General features: G+C 41.8%; 1 long non-coding RNA gene across 1 annotated transcript; it reads left to right on the top strand.

Annotated features, from left to right (window-relative positions):
* Positions 1 to 293: 293 nt before the first annotated feature.
* Positions 294 to 3,494, top strand: LOC130519500 (uncharacterized). The gene is made up of 2 exons (XR_008948343.1): positions 294 to 799; positions 2,591 to 3,494. It is a non-coding gene; the product is annotated as an uncharacterized LOC130519500 (long non-coding RNA).
* Positions 3,495 to 15,231: the final 11,737 nt, after the last annotated feature.

Below are 15,231 nucleotides of genomic sequence, written 5' to 3'. Positions count from 1 at the left end.
TTGCATCACTTTACTTTATATAAAAGCTGATGGGATTGGTTCGAATATAGGCGGTGGTGGAGATGATTGTGGAGGCTATAATGGCTGCAGATTAAATCGGCCTCTGTCTGAGTGATATTTCAGGACTCTGGTTCAGTTTCATTTTTCATGAATTTATTTTTTGAACTCTTATTAGCACTAGTAGTATGAATGTTATACAACAAAAACAATTGCGCTTTCGTTGCATTTAGCATCACAATTTGAAAGAAAAGCTGACTTCCTTTATTTCAACCAATACTAAAGCTGGAATTTCTGTGAGAGTACTTAAAGAGAATGAAAATACACCTGAGCAAGCTTTCTGCATTCATTTAGTAAATACCCCAAAGCCTTTGTAACATCAAGTGAGCATTGATTAAAAAAAAAAAAATCTTCATAACACAAATGCTAATTCTTCTTGACGGAACAGTCTTGACAAAGTCTTTTCTGCAGAACAGATAACATGAAACAAATGCACGGCACAACAAAGGCAAATGCTTTCTTTTCTTTTTATGCGAGGGAGACAAAAGCGTTATTGACAGGCAGAGACAAAAGTCTGGCTTTAGCGGCGCAGGGCTCCGGGTTTTCAAAGTGCAGGCTTAACACTGCAGGCACCAGCCTTCGGCAGCCATCTGCTTTTTCCACAAATGTATTTAATGCTGGAGGACTGAGATGTGATGACTGCTGTGTCTGTGTCCATGAAAAGTACCGACTACAGGGAATTCTCACACAACAATTTGCTTCCGTTTTCCCAAAAACAAAAATCACTGTGACAGGATGCTTGGTGAGTAAAATTCTTCATTCCAGGACGCCCACGTGTGTGTTGCAATCCCTTGCAGCCGCTTAATAAAACAAAGGCTTCTCAGCAACCTCTGAGGGTTCTGATTTCCATGGCAACCACATGCAACATGGCCATGAGGTTTCTGAACGCATCGCGGATCAGTATAGGTCACAGCAAAGCATTAAATAAAGAATTCATGTTTTGTACTTCAGTGGTAATTGAGATCATCAGGATTGAAGATTAGAGGATTAAATGGTTGGATTTTAACAGTGTGAAGTCTAAATTATTGTTCTATGTGTTCAAAAAACTATTTTAATGTGTATGCATTTAGTTGAGATTAATATTAAAGTGCAATTTATGACACGCTGTCTGTCCGTCCGTCCGTCCGTCCGTGGATTGGTTAAAAATCCTTCAAACAAGCAGTCAAGTAAGGGCACATTAAAATAACCCCAAATTAGTGGGTGAAAATCAATATTTATGCATTGAAAAACATTTTTGAGGAGTAAGGCTCCATTGATCTCCTGCCTATAAATCGATTACACATGTTGAAAGGAAAAGGCTCAGATTAAAAACAAATCCGTATTTAGACACGGGGAAAGGCCACTGCACATGAAACACACATAAGCAACAGTTCAGGAGGACGAAGGAATAAAGCATTTAGGTGTCAAATGGCCACAGATAAACATACTATGGACGGACGGACGGACGGACGTGAACCGCACAGCACCTGAGCAGGAAAGTGAAAATTAGACTTCAGACCAATAGGTCATTCCCCCACACCCCCACCCAGGATCATTTGGCTGCTCTTCACAGAGACTGTAACAATATCAAAGGAACTTCCAACCACTGCAGATGATTGCTTATTAATGCTCAAAGAGACTAAAAATATATTTTCCTGCCTCTTATAAAAGGTGAGTAATGGGCAGACATGCATGAGTTTGACTTAAAAATAATAAAATAGAACCAGACTACCCACATATACAGAAATATTTATAGATATTTACACAAAAAGCACTTTTTTATCATCTCTAGATTCGTTGTAAAAGGTAATCTTGCTGTTTATGTGTGGATCAAGCTTTTCACAGTCTCAAAATTAAGTGGCGCATGGGAGTCATACAGGCAGTTGCTCTGATGAGGTCGAACTATTTTTTAAGGGGTCTTGATCTCACTTGGGGTTGCATGACAACAGCGTTTTTAACAAGGACAGGAGCAGTCAGGCATGTCGTCAGCTTCCCTGAAAGAGCAATAAAACATATTCAGCACTTCAACAGAAAATTCTTTTGAAGAATTATGACCTCAGCCTGCTCTTGGGGCCAGCTAATGCCATCTATCTCTCAGACAGAGCACAGGGCTCAGAGTACACTCATCTTAGCTGCTTGACTTTGGGATCTCGGTGTCTAAGCCACTGCCCACGGCCCATTGCAACCGGTGAGGAGTGGAAGATGGACTGTCCCATCAATATGAGAGATGTCTGTGAATGAATGCAGCATTTTGACTCTAAATAATAGCGAGGATTCATTGGTAAAGACTTTTCATTTCAGCCAAATGTGCTGTTGTCCAGGGTTCCAGGTTGTGTGTTGCATGCCTTCTCCTGCAGGGGGTGTGGAGGAGCCTGTAATTTGTTACAGCTGGCGCTGCAGGCGCACCTACTGCAGTCTCCATCAGCCATGTATTTAAGGACGGAGCACCTGTCTGCCAGCGTCGGAGAGTTATTGTTGCTTATCATGGTAGATCTGACTCCTGTTGCTTCGTTGATTGTTTGAAACTCGCAACGCTTCTCTCTGCTCATTCGAGGTCTCCACGCCACCCTGCTGGAGTGAGGAACACGCAGGACCTGACTCCCTGACCTGACTCTCTCTGTGCGCCCCGGAAAACTGGACGAGAGCTTCCCTTGTGGTACAGGAGGACTGTCGAATTGATCTTTTAATAAAGAAGTTGCTTTGGACGTTTTCCCACTGCATTTTGCCTGTTTTTTGGTCCCAGAGAAAAACGAGACCTAACAAGATGCACTTTTACTTTGGGAAAAAGCCAACGATCTGAGGTACAAACAGGAGTAATAACATCCACAAATGATCGATCTGCATGCAAAAGCAATTGGCTGATCAAGTTTGCTGATGACACCACAGTGTTGTGCCTGATCACAAGGTTGCATACAGGAGCTGGCAGGGTTGTGCATCAAGGACAACCTGAAACTGAACACCGTGAAGATGGTCATTGATTTCAGGAGGAAGAGAGAGGCTCATGCCTCTTTTTTCCATCAACAGCACATATAGAAAGAGTGTGATCCTTCAAGTTCCCTGGCACCTGTATCACTGAGGACCTCACCTGGACTGTCAACACATCAGCACTCATCAAAAAGGTGCAGCAGAGACTCCATTTACTGTGGAGGAACCACGTGGAGTATTGGTGTACTGTGTTGCTGTTTGGTTTGCTGTCTCCTATGCTGCTGATCGGAGGGCTTCACAGAAGGTGACCAGGACTGCTGAGAAGAACATCAGCTGCCCTCAGCCCACCCCCTAGAAAACATGCTGGCTCACACTACCTCAACAGAGCAAAGAAGTGCTTGTAGACAGCTATCACCCTGGTCTGCCTCTGTTCAGCTTCCTGCCGCTTTATCCAGAGCAACCTCCAAGTGAGAGAAACAATCAAGCTGCAATAGCAACCTACGTAAATAAAAATGCTACCTTCCAGTCCTAAACTACTGAGTACATGTGCTATTACCGCAACAAACAGTGCAGAGCTCTGGAGAGGGGATATAAACAGGAACTCGAGAGGAAGTGAGAGGAGAGGAAGAGAGAAAGATAAGTGCTGTGAGGAGAGCAGGGGTTTGAAGGAGAGAGGTTTGCTTCTGCTCTGACGGAGCTCGGGAGGTTGTTCCACTATAAGGGAGCGAGGATGTATGACTTTCAAAGAAGGAAGGAGTTGCTTCTGTTCTATCGTTGATGGATAAATTGAAGTAAACACGACTCAGCAGTTCATTGGTCCACTAACATGCACCAATGAAGCAGTCTTAATACAACTAGCGTTATACTCGAGGCCCCTGGGAAATGGAAGCACTGGTGCAAGATTTCATACCAATCCCTTATTTATAATATATCTTAAAAGAAATAAATTATGTTTTTAGGGCAGAATGTAGGATGCAATCCTTTGATGCAAAATCACACACAACGCACACAGACACAATCCCGCTCAAAGAATTTACAGTTTCCGGAACAAGTGTCCCCTGTTTTTTCAAGTGCCGCCAGAGTCTATTACCGAGTTTCTGAGCTCCTCTGGCATGGATAGAGGGAGAATCTTATTGGCACCATAAAACAGCATCACTGTCACGTTGATTCAGTTTTATCTACTCGCTGAAAGGTCCGTGTGTCAGCAGTTTCAACCATTCAGAGACAGTCATGGGGCTTAAGATCATCAACAGCACTCGGTTTTTGTGACAGACTGGAGATTTTTTAGATAGAAAGTATATTTTCTTTCCTAATATTTATTCAACCATTCAAGGTCAAGTGACGGCGTATGCGCTTGGCTGGGAGCCTGACGGCGGCGCCTCTGATGAAGTTTAAATGCACCAGCACATTTTCAAAGCAGAGAGCATCGTATGCTGTTGGGATTCGACCCACATTTCTTCAGCATTCACAACCGGTGTTTGAAAAGAAATTTGTTTTACTACTGTGCTGGTAGAGTATTTATTCCCTGCTTTTCACTGGATTAAAATGGAACAGCTCCACAGTTCCACACGGTTTCAAATCACACATTGTAGACTGCTAATGAGTAAAGAAGGGCTCTAAATGCACGTCGCTACAATTAAAATATATCATTACACAGTGGTTATACAGAGGTTTATAGTATGAAACAGTTTGGGAGTGCATTAAAGGAGAGTACATCACTTGACACACAAGCAATTTTTATTGTTATGCTGATGACACTCAGCTATATCTATCCATGAAACCAGAAGAGAAAGAGCAGTTAGTGAAGCTCCAGACCTGTCCTAAAGACATAAAGTCTTTGATGTCTTCAAATTTCCTTTTCCTTAACTCGGGAGGGTTCGGGAGGAAATATGCGTTAGCATGCCGTGCTTTTACCTTGGCTGCCAGACAGCATGCTCATTCTGGGAAACAGGTTCAGTTGGTCGAACAGCCCAGATAAGCTGCAACCACACCGTACCTTCGTTGAAGGGGGAAAACAAGTAAAGCCAGCTGGAGGCAGTGCCTTATATAAACCTTTTCTCCCCGCCCACCAATTAAGGCATTACCTCCATATGGCACCTGTGCGGAGGGCAGGCCACACCCTGCCACACATGCTATACACGCCGAAAGGCACATAAATAAGAAAAAGGGAAAGAAAAGTAGTGAAATATTTCTAGAAGTCGAACCATGTTACTATGAACAAAGAGGCAGAGGCCGCTGCAGAGGAAGAGGTCAAAGTGGACAGAGTACAGATGATAGTTGTCATTATTGTCGCAAGCCAGGCCACTGGGCAAGAGATTGCAGGAAAAAGAAGGCAGATGAGGAAAGACAGAGAAGAGAGAATAAGGGGGAGGATAAGTCTCATCCATGGGACACATGACTAGATGAAGAGGAGGTAGAAGTGAATCTTGAGGAGATTTTTAGTGTAAAGACCAGAAATTCAGTTGGAAGTTGAAGGAGTTTTGTTATAGTTTCTTGTGGATACTGGGGCAGGAAAGACAATTGTAAAAGATGCTGTTCCGCACATCACGATATCAAACACACACTGAGATCAGCAAATGGAGTCGTAAATAAAGCAAGACTGTCAGAAGATGTGAATATTATAGACCCGTTATGGTGGACTGCCAAATCCAAAGTATGACAAGAAGTTTGCTCAGCTGCCAAAGACGGTTACGGGCGTGGCACAAGATGTCTATGTTCATGTTGAAACTGCAGTGATAACGGTAAGCTGCCTGCCAGCTTTGTATCACATTCCAGGCTCAGTTACACATACTGTATATCAGTATCTAAGCCAAAGGATGGGATGTGGAGGCAATTAGGATGTCAAGTAAGAATGTGGTCAGCCTTGAGTGATTGGAAACAGGAGGGTCCAGATAGATGGTACAACCCCAGAGTGTGGAAGGTCACGCTGAAACAAAGAGTGGCTTTCACAACCTCGCAACATGTCAGTGTTGAAATAATTGACAGGGTAGGACAAATATTTAACATTACTTTAAAGAATCATTGCTCATATCATCCACAGAGTGCAGGCCTCGTAGAGAGAGCAAATGGCACAATTAAGTCAAGGTTGAGAAGATGCATGGATGAAGTAGAAATAACAGTTGCAGATTACATGAGAAAAATGCTGCAAGCAAAAGATGTTCAAAGAATGAATACTCTGCCAGATATTCCTTTGCCTCCCCAGGAAGATGATAACAGCGTTGATGTGGGAGATCATGTGTGGGTGAAGCGCATTCGAAGAGCCAAGTGGAGTGACCCACGCTGGGAAGGTCCGTTCCAGATCCTGCTGAAGACACCTACAGCGGTGCGGATAGCGGAACGGTCCTCGTGGGTACATCTTTCCCACTGTAAAAAACAACGGACACTTCCAGGTGAAAACGAGGGAGAAGTGATGGTTTGTCCGTAAACGGCTGATGGCCTGTATAGGTCCAGCAACGGCTGAACCCCGTAGGAACCTGAGAAGAGGAGAAAAAGAAATGAAGTTGTTCTTCCTGGTTGTGGTGAGTGCTGTGGCACTCGTACCGTAGTCAACTACTTAAAACGTAAGTAAGTAAGTAGAGAAACATACTTAAACACGTGGTGGCGCTATGCTAACTTCACGGCGCACACCCAAAACCATTCAAATTGCTATGTTTGCTCAATGCTACCGGTCTCCGTACACACCCCATGGGTAACCACCAAACCAATGAAGGACCTGAAGGGCGTTGTTTTGTTCACGTAGGAGTGGGCAAAAGGGGAGTGCATGGGATTTGATTAATCAATGGAACACTGTACATGCGTAAAAATTGCACTCAAGAACCCCTGAGAGAAATGGCGGAAAAGATTGAGAAATACAAAATCCCCGTGCAGATTATGGGTAATCACACATACTGTTATGCGCAAGAAGGTCAGACACAACTAGGATCGCTACATGCTGACACTTGCAGGATCGTCTATACACCCTGCAAGGTAACAAAAGATCCAGACTGGAAACAAAGTGCGACGCTGATTTACCGACCATCCTGTCTAAGGTGAACCAACTACAATTACACAGCCTGTAATGAAGAATGTGTTCAAGATCGTCAATGTGATTCCTATATGTTTAATAAGACTACACAATCATGCCCAAGTGGCTATAATTGCACTTGCACTTATTCACAAGGTGCACCAGGACAGAATGGCACGTATTTGATCAACAACGGTTGGTGGCTTTGTGGACACAACGCGTATGCTCACCTACCAGCAAACTGGTCAGGAGTGTGCACTCCAGTCCACTTCAATGATCACACAGTCATAATTTATGTTACTAATGCTAGAACTGCTCCACAGTTGCATTCCAGGAGAGATTTAAATATAGATTTCAAACCACATGACTCAGTGTGGGGAACAGATGTGCCGCAAGAGTTTAAACACTGGACAGAGGGAGAAAAGGTTGCTCTCAGTCTGTTTCCTTGGGCAGGTGTGGCAAAGAACATATCAAGATTAGAAACGGTTGATTATAGACTGAAAGCGTTTACTAATTTGACAAAGGTTGCTCTTACAGGAGTTAAAGAAGAACTGACTGCGCTGAGACTAATGACTATGCAGAATAGGATGGCCTTAGATCTATTCACAGCATCCAGAGGAGGAGTTTGCACAATGGTAGGAGATTACTGTTGCACATTTGTCCCAGAAAATGATGCAGATGGCCACGTAATAGATAAATTACAGAAGGCAATGATTGACGACGGCAGTCCCCCATTAGACTGGTTTACTAGCATGATTTTAAGATGGAGGGAACTGTTGTTCAAGATAGGGGCAGTAATAGGGATAGTACTGATAGTATTAGCCATATTAGCTTGTTGCGTAGTACCTCTTGTTCGGGGTTGCATTGATCGGCTTGTGGGTTCGGCTGTTATCAGTGCTTTGCTGCAGATGGAACCTCTACTGGATGAATGAGAAGAAGTGGATTCACAAGAAGATTGGGCTAATGCACTGCATGATGTCAAAGAACTGTTTGAAATGTCTTAAGTTGCACCCACATTGAACTCTGAGTGTAAGAAATGTATTGTCTAGGAAAATGAAGTAATACATTTAAAGTTCATAAAAGTGAAAAGATGTATTATGGATAATGAGAATCTAGATGCATTTAACGATAAACAGGAGGGAAATGTGAGAATAATTATTATATTGTTATCATTTAAATGCATTTGTATGTTTAGCACCTAAGTGCATGAAGAAGAAGAGTGTTTTTCACCTCTCTTGATTTAGTACACTATTTAGTATTTAGTAGCACCAGATTTACTGTGAGATTGTTAACTGAAACCCTAAAAGCATCTTGGGAGGAGGTGAAAATTCCACATGGATAATGAGCTGATGTGAATAAAGGAAGGAGGTTTGCAGAGGAGCAGCAGAGCGATGGAGGGTGCTCCAGAGTGAACTGTTGCTCGCTCTCCCTCACAAGGTACCTGTGTTTGTGTCTTTTGTTGACTCGCCCAGGGTTTTACTGGGTTGCTCTGTTTCAACTCTAACAATACGCTGAACTGCTGTTTGGGCCATAGGCAGGATCCGCCCCCCCACCCAACGGCGAAGGGAGGCTACCCTCTCATCCACCAGGGTAAACTCCAATATACAGGCACTGAGCTGGGGAGCAACGAGAATTGCCACAAATTTAGAATAATTTTCACAATTCTTCTTCTGACCTATAAGGTCCTCAGAGGCCTAGCTCCATCCTACCTGGAGGAGCTAGTGACACCTTACCAGCCCAATAGACCGCTCCGCTCTCAGAATGCTGGTCTACTTGTGGTTCCCAGAGTCTCTAGAGGTAGAATGGGGGGCCGAGCATTTAGCTACTCGGCCCCCCTGCTATGGAACCAGCTCCCTGTCCAGGTACGGGAGGCTGACTCCATCTCTATTTTTAAGATTAGACTTAAAACCTACCTCTTTGAAAAAGCTTATTGTCAGTAATTCTGTAGTTCCATTTACTATCCTAGACAGACAAAATATCATAAGTAGGAGGTCGTCTAATTATTATGTTAACATTTTAGTTATGCTGCTATAGGCCAAGGCTGCCGGGGTCCAGAAACACGATCATCTGACAGGCCTCTGTCACCCCACTGGGTCATGGTTTCCTCTCCTCTCCTCTCCTCTCCTCTCCTCTCCTCTTCCCTCTTCCCTCTCCCTCTCCCTCTCCTCTCCTCTCCTCTCTCCTCTCCTCTCCTCTCCTACCTATTCTATCCTCTACCTGTCCTCCTCCCTCTCCTCTCCTCTCCTCTCCCTCTCCTTCTCCTCTCCTCTCCTCTCCTCTCCTCTCCTCTCCTCTCCTCTCCTCTCTCTCTACCCAGCCCCCCATCAGCAGGAGGGTGCCCCTACATGAGCCTGGTCCTGCTCAAGGTTTCTACCTGTTAAAGGGGAGTTTTTCCTTGCCACTGTTGCTTGTTGGGGGTTAGGCCCTGGGATTCTGTAAAGCACCTAGAAACAATTCTGATTGTAACAGACACTATATAAATAAAGATTGATGATAGATAGATAGATAGATAGATAGATAGATAGATAGATAGATAGATAGATAGATAGATAGATAGATAGATAGATAGATAGATAGATAGATAGATAGATAGATGATTGATTGATTGATTGATTGATTGATTGAAGCAAAGTTTCCCTCACTCTTCTTGGCAGTCTGATGATTTACTATCTTTTACCTCTTTACATATTGGAATTCTCAACGTTTTTTACGGCCGAGGTCAGCACAGGACCTAGCTGACAGTAATAACATTTTGGATGCTGGATCTAGATATGGAGACCGGTTTGTAACGTCTCAAAGAAAAAAATCATACCAAGCACAGAACAGGGCAGATAACAGTGACTTTTCCACCTGAGGCTATAGATAAGAGATGCAATTTGATCTGGCATTTCTGCTACAGGTTGATTTTTTCCAATGAAATGTTTGTATTGTTTAAGTTTTCAGCTCATTCAGTCGGGCCACCTGCAATCTTTGAGCAGGTCACTGAGGCAGCCTTACGGAAATGCTTTCAATAAAGAGCTTTGAACTCTTCTGCAGTTCAGACCTACTTCGCTCTACTCTAAAAACTCTACTCTCTGCTGGTTCCCGTAGCTGCATCATCTGTCCCTTTCCTTTGCCAGAGACACTCTCAGACTTTATTAAATCTGGCCATCACACTGCAATCATTGACTATGTGATTGGATTTATACCCCACTGGGAACATCCAGTTTTGTTGATTTGCCAACTTTTTTCAAACAATAGGAGCTGAAACTGCAACAGATTTCAGTCCTTTGTGTGGTTTACATGTATAATTTATATGTAGCAACAAAGTGAAATGACATGAACCCCTGTGCCTATTCAGTTATGCCACAAAAGGAAATATGTATTCCTTCAATATATTGATGTCTGACAATGCAACCTTTCTGTTAATATTGCTTATTGTTTTCCAATTCAGCGGCTCTCAGAAAAATCAAACCTTCTCGTATCTATAATCTATCTGCATTGCCTGTGTAGGGATACCTTTATTTTTATTTTGAATGTGTATAACAAGAACAAAAATAAAAAGAAACATCTGCTTCATACAACAATATATTTGGTATTACCATATATACCATATTATACAAATATACACCAAAAACATAAAACATAAAACCACAGAAATATATTAAACACATATACACTACAAAATATTTAGTATATAATGAATGTACGATTCAATTTAGTCAAAATGTACATTCTTATACATAAGTACACACACATACACACAAACATACATATGTACATGCTATGCAAATATCCACATAAAAATATCTATATCAGCTGTATACTGCATACAACTATATAACAAATTCTAATCAAATCCAATTTGGTAATATTAATCTCAATCTTAAAATTTATTTTGCATCTTTTTAAAACAGATTCATGTTCATGCCATATTTCTGCATTTACATTTACAAAACACATCAATTCTGCGAATGAAAATAATGGAAAATGTGAATATATCATAAATAATAGAAAGATTATAATCATTAGTTCTCAAACATCCTTTCAATAAGATTGTACGGTAGATGGAGCTAATTAATTTCTAATACAACACAAACAAATATTCACATGCCTTCTGCATATTTTCATTTTTGCGTCCTATTCACGACCTTCTGAGCACCATCATATTGCAACGGCTGCACAGAATCCACCTTTTTTAGGCGTGGCCTCTGCACCTGTCACCTCCCACTTCCCTGATGGAGAGAGGAGATTGAGGATTTCAGCAGAGGGATTCAGTTAATGGAGCAACACAGTAGGAATTCAGTAGACAGGCTTAGCTTCTGCTAATTTATTGCTGCTCATGCTGGCGGACAGTTTGACAAGAACATAAGGCAGGAAGATTTTATTTAACAGGAAATGAGCTCCAGCTCCTTTGCAGAATGCTGACAATGATAGCAACTCAACACCTTTTCCCTTCTAATTCAACTTCATGCTTTATGCTTTCCAAGGCTGCCTGCTGTTTTAAATGTGGTATATAGAGAATCCATAGTGGAGGAAACAATGCATTTACTTATATATATTCTTCAGATATTCTGGAATTATACTGATGCCCTTAAGAGAAAACACAAACCAGAGGGCGACTGTGATAATCTGGACATTAAATGCAAAAGACATTGATTCAGAAAATTAATAAATTCATTTTTATTTTTTTCCCCCTGCTGCGTTTCTCTACAGGTGTCACCAACACTATAGTTGCACATTCTCCTACTGACCTCTGACCTCCCCATGCCCTGTCTCGCCTTCTCCCCCTTAATCAGCGTTGATCATCAGGGCACCCCACCTATTTGAACTCGGTCCTTCTTAAGGTTTCTTCCTTTCTTGCTTGTTTGAGAGTCAAGCTCTGGGTAAAGTGCTTAGAGACCATTATGTCTGTCACGGATACTTGGTATATAAAGCTCTATTGTGTTGAACTGAATTAAACAAACCTCTGATTTTAATGTCACTATACCTGTTAATATTGTTGCCTTTCTACATCCTTTCTCATTATAATTGAAACATATTTATAATTTAGGATAGCTGGTGTACTATAGCAGTTGGGTCATTAATTACTGTGACCTCAAATAGTATTTTTATGAAGTTGAAACACAAATCGAATTTCTAAACTTTGTGTTCGTTTAGCTGCATTTTGGAGCCTTTCAAAGCGGTAATCCTCATCTTTTGTACAACCTTTAATGTGACTCAAATGGGTACAATTAAAGCCAGCAGCAATGTCCACACCATGTACAACAATATTGTGGGTTGTGTGTTACAATTCTCTAAAGTTCCAAGTTGTGGAGGGAAAAAAAAGAAAGGTTCGACATAAAAAGACTTCTGGTTGTGCTGTGAAGTGCTCAAGCACAAAGACTGATCTTTTCTCAGTGCAGCTCATCTCCGGTTTGTCAGAGATTTTATTGTTCTGTAATGGGGAACGAGCTCTAACATCAATTAAAAGCACGTGGTTGAAGGCTGGAACACATCAGACTGACACACGACGGACAGCAGGGACTGGGAGGCTGGAAGGACCAAATCCAGATGGTCTGATTCTTTGTAAGCTGGCACTGAATACGCTAATTATTATTCGTGTGAAGAGACGCTCCTCTTTGAGTTGGCTGACATGGCCCGAGGCAAGGCCAAGAATGACCCCGAAAACACTCCTGAACAACGGTCCCATTCTCTGTGAGGGTGATGTGTGCACAGACATATAAACACACATACACACATATTTTCTGGCACAGCATTGAGATTGAATGCTGGAACTGAAACTGACAAACAAATCCCACAGTCACATTTTGATTCCTGTATATAAATATGTACGACACACACACACGGACAGTCACACACTGGGACAGGAATAGCAGCAGTTAATTATGCCAGTGAATGAAACTTTTATAGACTTCCCTTTTTATGATGTTGACTGTGCAATACTTTACTGCCTCTGTTCACTTACACTTCACAAATCACAGTCTAACTGACAATGAACACTGTGTGTGAGCTCTCGTGCGTGGAGCACAAATAGTAGAATGTGTAACTAATGTCTATGCAATTTGTAAATCGAATGAAAAACCGTATTGTTGGACATTAAGCTGACTGTCAATACTAAACAATGACCAAGGCTGTGTGCTATGCTGGCACCATGCTGCTCTTCCATAGCATACAGAGCTAACTCTAGAAACACAAGAGGTTCCTATTGTTCTTTTAAAAAATGTTAATGAAGTTTTAGTGGAATCTTGTTTTGCTTTTATTATGTCAGTTTGACTTCAAAGATGGCATCAAACAAGGCTGCCTGTGTCTTTGTCCTTCTGTTCTTTGACCATAAAGATGGCAAATTGTGACTTGATCTGTACAATTGAGTCAGACAGAAAGATTGGTGTGATATTTATCTGCCGACAGGAGCGCCTCTGGTTACATCTCTAGATTTGCCAGTGACCGCCAAAATAGTGATCTGTGAAAAATTCAAGAATAAAGAACTAGAAGCACTCAGGAAAGCCCATTTTCATACTCTGTCAATAAGAGCTACAAAATACAATGCTTGACTTTAAAATATACAGTACTATAATACAGGAGATACTTGAGATACTTTAATACTTGACCTGAGTGGCTCAAGAAAAAGAAAAATCTAGCTACGTCGTAGTTCTGCCTTCTGTCGTGGTGTGTGTAGACATTTAAATCGTAAAGATTCTTACTATTCTATTACAGCTGTGAGCATGTTTAACGACTCAGCTCATGGTGCGCTACCCCCACCTCTTGCCTGAAGCAGCTGGGACCCCATTAAGGGATAAGCAGTTTTGGATGGATGGATGGATGGATGGATGGATGGATGGATGGATGGATGGATGGATGGATGGATGGATGGATGGACTGTATCAGTTGATGGCAGGGGAGACACACACCTGGGCATACAGAGCTGAAAATGATAGAACAAGAAAAAAAATAACAAAAGTCACACTTTGCAGAGCTCTTGTGAAATGTCAACTGTGAATGCACTCATCACTTCCACTGCTCATGTGGTCTGGCTCATCCTCTGAAGCCTTTAATTATTTGGGAAAAAAAAAAGATTTTGCATGTGCTAATATTCTGTCTTTATATGAATAAAGCAGGTTAATGTAGGCCTGTTCAGGAAATCACTCACTCCCTTAAATGTACTCAAACATTATGAAACTTACAATGATTTAATTTTATTATTTTTGGTGCTGTTAGTTTATTGTACATAAATACTCCTGCCTTGCATGTTAATGCACGGGTGCCCAAATTCAGCCTTCGAGGGCCGCAGTCAGCCAGGTTTTCCGTCCAATCAGGCAGAAAACACTTTCTCCAGAGGAACTCGTCTAGCCAGTAGTACAGAAATCCCGACTGGACTGCGACCCTCATGACCTGAATTCAGGCATCCCTGTAAGGTGTCCATTGTAAGATCAACCACCTACCATGTTTTGTAAATTGATGTCAAGGACAAAGGCGAAATGTAGCATTGAAGACTGTAGTTAACCATCAAATTCCATTTTTAACCCACATTAAACACATTTGGCAGTCTGTATAAGTGAAATTGGAAAATTTTAAATGGGTGTCCTCGGGCATGCTCTGTCACCCTACCCAACCACACACACACACACGAGCTCCAATGGTGTCTCCTGAACGCTCTGTTTCAAGAGACACCATTATGCAAAAAGAAAATGTCATTAGCCATTTCACAATTTCACGCTTTGCTGGAAGATGGCTGAGCACAGAGAGGTTAGTGTCCTAAAAACCAGTCAAGTCCATGCAGCAGACTGCTCTTTACCAAAAACCTGAGACAAAATTCTGTGATTCCTGCTCATCAAATTAACTAATTATTCCTAATTGTTACTCTGCTAACATTTTTTCACGCTGTTTACATTGGTCTCAAAATTGTCAGTAATTATACTTCTTCCCTGAATGGGTCACAGTAGCTTGTGCTTTCCCACTGATGTATTTTAAGTATTAAGGAGCTTTTGTCGTATCATAAAAAGCTTTGCCATGCATGAGTTTGGTTGAGGTCAGAGGTCGCGTTCCACCTATTCTCCTACCATATATATTAATCTGTGAGTCTTTATTCTACAGTTGCCTTTGGGACAGTTTCTTTGAATCATCCGTTGCTGCCGATAGCGATAAATCTTCCCTGGATTTATCTCCAAATTTGCATGGATAAAAGGCTCTTTTTGTGCATCAAACACATTCTGTTTTCAGCATTTTGCATAAAACTGAGATCCTGATTGGCTGTGCAACTGCCCACCCAGGGGGCAGAATTAACTTAT

This window comes from Takifugu flavidus, chromosome 22 (assembly GCF_003711565.1).
Source record: "Takifugu flavidus isolate HTHZ2018 chromosome 22, ASM371156v2, whole genome shotgun sequence".
Classification (NCBI taxonomy): Eukaryota; Metazoa; Chordata; class Actinopteri; order Tetraodontiformes; family Tetraodontidae; genus Takifugu; species Takifugu flavidus.
The sequence above is the reverse complement of the archived record's forward strand: the minus strand, read 5'-3'. Positions and strand labels throughout refer to the sequence as shown.